Below are 10,610 nucleotides of genomic sequence, written 5' to 3' on the forward strand. Positions count from 1 at the left end.
ATATGTTTTCTTAATTTAGCTGCGCATTTTGTGCAGAAGCTGTACACAAGGAATACAATACCAATACTATCTGTCTGAAACTGTAGTGGTGGAAACCCTTCAACCCTTGTGGTGATGTTTCATTGTTTAACTTTGTGTTTAAGTTTTCAAGCCTGAATTTCCCTTGCAGATGTTTAATGCTGTTATGTCCAATTCAGGATTTTCTTGCTTTCTGTGCTTCCCCTCCCCGTTATGTCTTTCCAGTGCATGAGTATGGAATCCAGTGGGCTTTTCTTTACAATTTTTCCCTGCTTATTTCCTATTATTATTCCTTCTTCCCAAAATCCTTTCTCTCCACTTATAGGAGTCTCTACACTGTCTTTTAACCTTCTCCCACTCTTCCTCCTTCACTTCCCAAAGTTCCGTTTATCTTATGACTTCTTCCACACAATAATTATTGACCCCCGTCTTTCGACCGAGAGGTCTAACGACACCTCTTCTTCCCAGCACTCTGCACACCTCGACCTCCTCTTACCAGACGCATAATACCACTTACATCGACAATCTACGCACTCTGCTAATACCCAGGCTTGATGAAAATTACTAAAGGTAGGAGCATGGGAGCACAGAGAAAGCAGGGGATTCTCCCACGAACCCAATCTGGTGCTACCAGTTGCCCAGAAGGAGCTGTGTACAATCCTTCTAGGAGGTATAAATCATTTCCCCGTGCCGACCATTCATTCCTTCTACACAAATAATCTGACCAAATCAAACCCAAACCGACAGAGAAGGGATTCACTTTCCCGTCTCCGATTCATACAGTGTTTCACAAGACATACAAAGACAGTGCATTATTTAAACAGATAGAAACTTCTCATTTGTTTTGCAGCGGCTGCTCTCACTCACACAGCAGCGGCAGCGTCTCACTCGCACCCTGCCCCTGCAGGCACACAGACACACAGACACACAGCAGCAGCTGCTCTCACTCGCGCTTAAAGGGCCCGTCTCACTTTTTCACTCACACCATAAAACATGAAAATAACCAAGTCCGCATAGCGTATATCATAAACCATTAACAATTTGCCGTAAGTTCAAAACCAGACAGAATCTTACAAGTTTCAACAAGTTGCAACAAGTACCAATCCCGAGGTGGCCAATGACACTCCCATGAACCCCGATACCCACCGAATAAGTTGGTCGAGGTGGTCAGTGACACTCCCATGAACCCCGAGTTCCCTTCCGCGGTTTCCCTTGGGACTACGCTGTGCGCCAGACGTCTCTGCGCGTCTTACAGCAGCCCTTTACCCTTTAAACACACCTCCGTCCGCAATTCAGACGGTCCTTGTCTACTCCCGCAGTGGACAGCTGGGAGCGGAGTTCCTCCGAGAAAAGCTCGGGGTGCACCTAGGACGTCCACCCTTCAGCAGTGTCCCGGCAGCCGAGTAGAGAACGTCCCATCTGGGGTGCCAAGATGTTTTGCGGAGATAAGACTCTACAACCGTGAAGTTGTAAAGTGGGTATGTTTATTCGGCGCCGGGCGCATGGGGGATCGCTCCACCAAAAGCATGCGCGCCGTTCGTAGCTCCCGTCCGGCTTATATGTTACAGAATAGTGCATATTCATAGAACGCCTATACATATACATAGCCTGTCCCCGCCTCCCCTCGCTTCTCATGGTAATCAGGTCTCCTCCCCTTGCGCCTGCATGATGAGCTCTTCAAGTTCCGGTCAGGGGTTGCAAATTTCTGGGCAAGGGTCGTATAGATGAAGTACCTCTTCTTCCTTGCCGATGAACTTTTCACCCTGTCACTCTGCGCAGCCTCAGTTGTTCCCTGGGCCCCGGCCGAACCGCCAGGCCAGTTTGTGCTGGAATCTAGGATGATTTGTTGCTGGAACATACAACTTCAAGGACCATAAGAAACTTCTCTTTGAGCTAGGAGATTGCAGCCTAGCAACGTTATCAGCACCTGGTATGTGGCTCTTCCCCCTTTTCTTTGTCCGTGCACAGGCCTCTGTCTTGTGACAGGCCTCTGTCTTGTGCCATCTGCCCAAGTTACTCAAATCCCATTCTCAAGACTGTCATAAATCGCATTTATTAATGGCAGATTCTATAAATTTCAGCCAAGTCTTTATCAGCACTTGGGCCAGACACCTGATAAACGGCCGTAGTTCTGGCCTCTAATAAAATGGTACATGAAATGTGAACTCAGTTTTGCGGGTTAAACACTCGTTTTTTAAATGAGCTTGTAATAAACTATTGTAACTAATTTGCTAAGTTAAGCAAGGCGGGTACAATAGGTTTGAATGATCTGTAAATGTTAAACCATACTATCCTGCTGTCTAAAGTATTGTAAAAATAGAATATGGAACGCTGGTTTTGAAATGATTTGCAATTACTATAACCTATATTACAATGAATGTTTGAATATGTATGGATAAAATATAAAGTATGCCATTCGGTTGGAAAAATGTAACTGCTTCTCGGAAACCCCATCACCTCGAGCTGACAGGTAAACCGCTTCTCGGAAACCCCATCACCTAGAGATAACATGTAACTGCTGCTGGAAGAAAAGCCCACCACAAGATGTGATCATGAGGCTTTTAAAAGATCCAATAGGAGAAAAAGCGCACCAAGAGACCAAGACTTCGAGACTTTCAAAGGATCCAGTGGAGAAAGAGCGGGACAATCATCTGACGAGAGAGGGTTGGTTAAGACGGTGGTACAGGAGTATAAAAGACGCTGCTTTTTAGAACTCAGTGTGTGTCTTGGTGGAGCGGAGACTCCCGGCACACCCAGCGCTGCTTTGTCTATTGTTTCTCACCCTAAATCAATTGAACCCGATTAAAAATATATTAAAAACTGGCTCGTTTGATTATAACAAGCTGGTTACTCTGCAGTGTAAGCCAGTGATGCTGCCCAAAGCCAGAGCAAGCCCTCTGAGATCCGTTCGATGAGGATCCGGCCCTTTCCTCCTGGCGGGTGAGTCCTGGCTCCTGCCCTGGCCCCGCGGTGCTTGCGGAGGAGGGAGGATGAGGCCGAGCGGTGCCGGGGAGGCCGCCCCAAGCTGGCGCGCGGGGCCGGCAGCGGGGCTGGGAGGGCGCCTGTCCCGGGCACCGTGTGCCGCCTGCTGCCCCTCCTGCGCTGGGGCTGCCTCGGCGCCTCGTCTCGGAGATGAGTTCCCCTTCACACCTGGCTCGCAGTTTCCCCTCGGAAGGACGGGCTGTTTGCTGCCAGCGCCCCAGGGGGGTTTCCCGCACAGTTAGCGAGAGTAGCCTTTGTGCTGTTTTTCTAAATCTTTTTTTCAAGTCTTTGAAATACTTTTTGACATGTGTTCTTCATTACACAACAGTACAGCTGTCTTTTTAGGAAAAGAGACATTTTTGATTATTCCTTTCAAAGTTAACAAACATGTTTTAAAGTGCCCACACTAAGTGCAAGGGATTTGCTTTCAGGTGATTTGGCCGTACAGCTGAGTCCAGCTGCAATACTGTTTTCTGTTTCACATCTACAGCTAAACCCAGGTTTTTATCAGAGTTCCTGGGTTTGATTTTTATTAAAGAAATAATTTGACTTCATCTGGATAGGCGATATGAAACTCTGTCAGGAAATCTAAACCTTGCGGTACTTCACATACTGACTTCCTTGGCAAAAGTGTTTTGTTTTGGTCTTTGTAGGGACAACGTGGTCACGTTGGGGCCTTTCCCTTTCCCATCAAAGGAATTACACATAGTTTTCTTCTTTCACAACCAAGTGGAAAAATATGTAACCTTTGAAGGGTTTCTAAGCAAAAATAGTATCTAAAGTTTTAAGACAGAGGTATGCTGTACCAAAAAGCTGACCTCCATTTCCCTGTTCGCACCACCTGGCATTCGCTGTATTTCTTTCTCTGAAACACCAGTTGAGTGTAGGACTTGGGCTGCTTTCAGAAAGCGAGCATGCCGTGAAGGAGAAGGCGAGGGTGCAGTGGCTGGGAGGCTGAGAGCACACAGATACCTACCCTAGCATCTTCAGGACCTATCGCTACGCCACCAGCGTTTTCATGCCAGGGAGCGTTGCCCTTTTTTTTTGTGACTCGCACAGGAACCCCGAGTCTGTCGGGGGTTGGAGTCCCTGCAAAGTGGGGAGAGATTGTAGGCTGGGGGATGCTCTGAACTCAACAGGCCACCCTTGTGTGAGAGAAGGTTGGGGGAGGGGGCTGTGTTTTGGTTTGGTGTGTGTTAGGAAATCATGAAGCTTTGAGTAAAGAAGGAAGGGCAAGTATTTTCTACAGAGCAGACTTGCCGTCTTGGCGTTTCAGTTGTTTCTTGATACTTGCAGTTCTGTACTTTCAGTTTTGTACATGTAGGGGGAGATTTTCCAGTCTCTGGGACAATCAGGGAAGGTTTTAAGTTTTAAAATATTAATTCCCCTTTTAGCAGTGCTAAGTTCTATTAAGAAAAAAGAAGAGAAAAGCTCTATTTATTGGCAATAATGTAGTTTCCTAAAGCACGCAACCTCTTTTGATCGGGTAAGCTAACCTGGAGCTGTGCGTGCGAGTTGGTGGTGAGAAGGTAACACAGATTTGTCTGTACCCCTGACAACTTCTGCAAGTGTGATCCCAGAGCTTCAACCTGTATTGCTCTGTCTTTTTAGGAGAGAAGGATAAATCAAAGGAACTAGTAAGAATGGAAAGACCCAGGGTCATCTGTAAAAATATGTGGAGGGCAATCTGTAACTGAACAACACCCTGCAAGCTTCAAAAACCTGAACGGCAGTGTGTCTCTTATCTTTGCGCTACACATCTTCATTTTCAGTCAGACGCAGAGTCCAAGCCTGACTCTGTATTCTTGACCGGAGAGCAGAAATTTGTATCCGTAACGTGTTTGTTCTGTTTCTCATTCTGGATAGGTGAAGAGTTGGAGCTGGCGAAGGGTTGGAGCTGGGGCTGGGGACACGCTGCCAAAGGTTGATACTCTGTGATGCAGGAAAACAACCAAGGTGAGCTTTCTAAAAACTGCTGTTACAGGTGGAGTAGCTGGGTCATAGCTCAGTTACTGAAGATACCTGATGAATTTGACCCCTCTTGTCTTTTCCCAGTGTAAAGCAAATGTGAGAAGAACAAAGAGAAAGCTCCTGTCCCCGCAGGGCAGAGAAGCTTTAGCTATAAAGAATGTGGCTTCCTCATCCCCATCTGAAGTATTTTGATAAAATGAGAGACAGTGTGACCATGGACCTTTATTTCCCCCCTCAGGGCTGCAGGTCTGTACTCTCAAAATATCTGAAGGCTGTCTTTCAGGCACAGGGCTCGGTGTTTGCTCCGTGGAGCAACACAGAGCTACCGCTGTCTGCTCACACTAAGTCACTTCCTGAGGGTTTCAGTGTTGTGACCCTCACACATGTGGCAGGAAATAAGAGCAGTTTACTCTAAATTCAGAGCACAGCAGGGTGCAGCTGGGATTAAGCAGGACAGTGACCAGAGCAGCAAGGCTACAAGCTAGCTCGGTTTGATGTGTTCTGGCAGTCGAACAGTATTGGCTCTATTTTGTTGTGTTGGCCGCTGCAGTCTCAGAGGAAAGCTTGAGCTCCAGACTGGCTCACGCCCACAGCGGCTCTGAGCGCGGGGGGCTCGGGGGGCTCCAGTCTGGGCAGCCCCTCCAGGTGGACTCTGTTCTGGCTGGTCCCGAGCCGTCTGTGCGCAGGGAGGCACCTCCTCGCTCAGCCTGCGGGGGACTCCGGGGAGCTCTGTTGCCCTGTTTTCATTTTGCTAGGTGCCATTTGGGGTCCATCCAAGCACAGTGCTCATGCAGGATGAACGCCTCAGTGGTGAGCGTGAGGGGCTGCCTGCAGCGAGGGCCCCGCCTCAGCCTGCGCTTCTCCGCACGCTGCTTTTCCGCTCAGGTGTGAAACGGTTTGGTGCAGCCCACGCCGGGTGTGAGACCGACACGGGTGTTGGGTTAGGCCTCATGACTAAGGCTTTCATCTTGCTGTGGTTGCCTCCAGAGTTATGTCTGCAGGCTGTAGTGTGCCGTCACACTGCGTTTACAGCGCTTGCACTCTTTGAAGGGAAGCTGTAGCCTGTTTTATAACTGCTTACAGCAATCCCTTAGATAGCATTGCAGTCCGAAGAAGTAACTCCACAGTCCGAGCTGTTAACATATTTTTATTAAGCAGCTCATTCTGATTATGAGAATATGCAACACATTTTGGTTTTTTCCATAAAAAAAAAGCTGCAGGGGGGTGTGCCCTGTTATGGTAGCGGGGGCGGTGGGGGTGGAGGGGGCAGTGGGGTGCTGTGGGGGTCATCCTCTGTCATGGCATGTGGGAGTGGAGGGGGTGGAGGGAGCACTGGGATGCTGTGGGGGTCATCCTCTGTCACGGTGGGTGAGGCCGGTCTGGGGGGGCGCGAGGGCGCTGAGAACCGTGGGGGAGGCGGGCGCGAGGGCGCTGGGGACCGTGGAGGGGGGGGCCGCTGTGGGCGTCCGGGTTTCTGCAGCCGATGCTGGCGTTGGGCCCGGCTCTTGGGGTTGCCAGGGTAGCTGCTCTGCTTCTGCGGGTGCGAGGGGCGGCTGCTGGTGTCCAGCCGCTGTCCGGAGGCTGCCGAGGGGCGACTGTGGAGAGAGGAGGCTGCTGAGGCTCTCGGCTGCAGGTGGCACACGGGACTCTCCTCCCCAGCGCGGCCCCCGAGCAGCCATCAAGGAGCAGTGTTTGGGGGGAATCATCAACTCACCCTTCCCTCCTGCACCAGCACTTCACCCCGATAAAGCACAGCAGCAGCGCAAGTGGCACAGAAATCACCAGGGACACTGTGACAATCATGCAGTGCTTCCGCACGTCCTGGGGGCATACAAAGCCGCTGCTCTGGACCGGGGAAACGCTTGGTGCACTCTCGGTGACCGCACCTGTGGAGCAGTTGGGGCCCTTAGTCTGTTTGGCGCAGCACCAGTAAGCTCGCAGCACCCTCCCGCCCTTCGGGACAGGTTGTCCCTCCAAACAAAACTCCGGCGGCCAGGGGGAGAGCAGGGCGGGGAGCGCAGCTGCCTGGGCAGTCGCTGCTTCGAGAGCCCCCCGCCCCGCAACTCTCCCTGCCCCCGGGCCAGCTCCCACCCCCGAGGGGACGGAGTCAGGCCTTCTCAAGGACACTCGAGCCTTACTCTCCCCTTCGGCCTTTTCCCCAGCACGGGCACCGCCCGCAGCCGCTCCCAGGATTGGGGACGCGTCTGCCCCTTAGGGACCCCAGCAGGAATGCTCAGTACCTGAGTCTGGTTCAAAAAATTCATACACCCTGGCATGGTGTTCTGGTCTGGGCCTTGAGAGCACTGCAAAAAAGCAGAGGTGACAGGTAAAGTCTCCGTGTGGCTGAGGCACAGAGGCTGCAGGGGGACGGGGAGGTTCCCTCGAAGCCCCTGCCACCCAGTCTGGAGTCAGGGCATTGCTCTGGAGCTCCCACTGACTTACCTCTGGGTCTGGTCTCAGGCCTCAGGACAGGAGCATCCCAAGATGTCCGGAAAGCATCGACAGCAAGAGGATCTGAAGGGAAATTGCACCTAATAAGCTCTTGGCACCTCGTCAGCGTTTCCTCTTTCAAGGAAAGGGACATTGAGGACTTACCTCCAGGCTGCCCCAGGGGCTCCAAACCAAGATCCAGCCGAGAACGTGGATAACCACTGCCCGCAGCCCCATCTAAAAGCAAGCCGAATGAGAATCATCGCCACTGCATGCTGGGATCCACTTCTGCCTTAGGGAACTGCAGGCAGGGGAAGGGGCTCAGGTGACCCCATGGGGGCCAGACAAAGGTGGAGGCTGTCAAAGCCACAGAGGGGCCTGGTGAACTCTTGCCTGGCACCCGGCAGCTCTCCAAACACTCTTTTGGGGCCATGTGCAACACCCCTCAAGGAGCAGATGGACCAGTGTACGGCTCCTGGGGGCTTTCTTACTGGGAGAGCTCTGGCACACAGAGACAAAGGCCTCGCTGAAGCACCGGAGGGAAAAAGCCACCATCCACGCTTCTCGGGGAGAAGAGCCCGCTGGCCCGTGAAAGGCCGCGCCATCGGCCGCTCGCTTACCTGCTCGCCGCGCTCGCCACGGAGCAGCCTGGGCAGCCCTGGCATGCAGGGCCACCAGGAGGAGGAGGAGGAGGAGGTGGCAGGCAAGGGCCATGTCTCCCTGCGCTTGCACCATACTGCTGCTGCCGCTGCAGTGAGGACTGGGGGCTGAGGGGTCAGTAACTACACCCAGAGTGTCACCATGGCGTCTGTGACCTCACAGCCCCATTGTGACGTCACAGCCGGGCCGAGGCTGCGTGGGGACGGCTCTCAGGTTGCTCGGGGAGAGCTGCTGGAGCACGGCTGGGGGAGCTGCCCCCAGGGAGGGGAGCTCGTCCCCTCGGGCAGCCTCGGCCTCGGTCCTGTTTTCTGGGCACTGTCATAGGGGCAGCGGGGAGCTCTCAGTCCCCCAGAACAACAGGGAAGCACAGCCAAGGGATTTCTGACGACCTCGGGTGCTGCTGCCAACAGCTCATGAGGCTGTTGAGTGATGGAGTGATTTCAGCCTCGGGACGAGTGCAAGATCCCCTCCTGTAAGCAGCTTCCAGGCTGGGGTCCAGTTGGGCACCTTGGGGGACCCCAGGGCTAAAGAGTCACCTTCATTTTAGGGGAAAGAGGAAGGCTTTCCTTTTCCCTTTCTTCTTCATGTGTAATTTAGGGGAATACTTTCTGTCAGGGTCCTGACAGAGAAAAGTCAATCTATAGGAAAAAAGTATTCTCTTACATTACTTGACATGCCAAAGGGAAGGACAAGAGAGCACACATCGGGTGTGTGCTGCCTGGCCAGCAGGCCTCCAGATGATCAGAGGATGGAACAGCTCTCCTGTGAAGAAAGGCTGAGAGTGGGCATTGCTCAGCCTGGAGAAGAGGATGTTCGGGGAGACCTGACTGCAGCCTTTCAGTACATGAGGGGGCTTACAGGAAAGATGAGAAAAGAGTTTTTAGTGGGGCCTGTTGCAGTAGGACAAGGAGTAATGGTTTCAAACAGAAAGAGGGTAGATTGAGACTAGACTTAAGGAAGACATTTTTTTGGTGAAACACTGGAAGAGGTTGTCCAGAGCGGTGGAAGATGCCCCATCCCTGGGAACGTTCCAGGCCAGGTTGGATGGGGCTCTGAGCAACATGCATGCATATACTACATGTTTATAATATTATGTGTGCGATATTATATACACATTCTCATTAAATATTTGAGAAAATGCTGCAAAAGTGGGTTAATTTCAAAGGCATTAGTAAAGAATTATACCCCTGCTTTCCTGGCTTAGTTATGATTCAAGAACATTATATGTTTTTTTCCTTCTAATACCTTGCACAAACAATCTCTGTGCCCATGCAACAGTTCCTTTTTCCCCGAGCCTTTGCTTTATGCTTCCCCCTGTCATAGCAGCTCGGGGAACCCTTGTGCTCCAAGTACCAGACAGGGATGGCTGTCCCTTCTGGGCATGGCTGGGGTGGCTTGGCCACAGGTCCCTCTTGTCCTGTGCCATAGCTCCTCCGTGGCACAAGGCCTGTGGTCACTGTCCCCGCAGAACCCTTGGGACCAGCGGGAGCCCAGCTGGAGCCCCTGTTTGGGGGCGAGTGGTGTGGCCTGGAGCAATGGCATGTTTCTCTGCGATTTGCCTTCTCTCTGTGGTGTGTTGCCCCCTTTGCATCTGCCTTTGCACTGAACTTTCCTTTTAAAGCCTCCTCTGCCATGAAGGTGTGAAGCACGGCTGGGTCTGCCCCCTGCATGCAAGGTGTAGCAGGAACCCTCTTATTTGCAGGACGAGGCTGTGAGACAAGACACACACCAATATGGTTAACAGTCAAGCTCCGATCTTTAATAGAAAAACAAGCCCTTATATATTCTTGTGACAGCAAATCCGTGTGTTGCTGTGGCGCATGCTCATTTCAAAAACTCGTTCCTCTCAGCACTTTCAACAAGCGCTACTAAGCGTGCACAACCGGTAGATTTTTTCTTATCCTTTCTTACCTGTTTCTAACCTAATGAGTAAAAATATTTTCACTTTTAGCTGTCGTTAATCTACATGCCGTTAGTCTTCTAACACAAGTGTGTCATTAATTTGGACATTGTTAATCTTCTAACTTGAATGTTGATGACACTTTTACATTGTCAGTGACACAGACGGTTTGCCACCCAGCATACGCACCCACAGTTCCCCCTTTTCTTTTTATTAAGGCCTCTATCCTATTTACCACACAAGACAGCAATAATCCCACTATGTACATTGTCTTGCCGTTAGTAACAATGCCGAGAGATAAATTGAGAGTGATCAGAAAGATTCACACAGTACATACCCTTAAATTCTTCACATCCATGTTCTGGTGCCAATAACAAAAATCTATAGTCACTTTATTTGGCAGAACAGCATGCCTTACACTGCCTTCATTTGTCAACAAATTACTTACTATATTAGATGTTAAATTGTTTTACACTCCAACAGGCTATTTTGTTCAAGGTGGATAGGGCTTTTACAACCCCTACTCCTGGGGGCTAAGAGAGATGTAGTGACAATCTCTCCAGGCCTCCACAATGCCATTTTATTGAAGGATACACAGCAATTTATAGACTACCATAACGTACACGTGCAGCTACTTGATGGCTCATAG

Source organism: Athene noctua, chromosome 31 (assembly GCF_965140245.1).
Source record: "Athene noctua chromosome 31, bAthNoc1.hap1.1, whole genome shotgun sequence".
Lineage (NCBI taxonomy): Eukaryota > Metazoa > Chordata > Aves > Strigiformes > Strigidae > Athene > Athene noctua.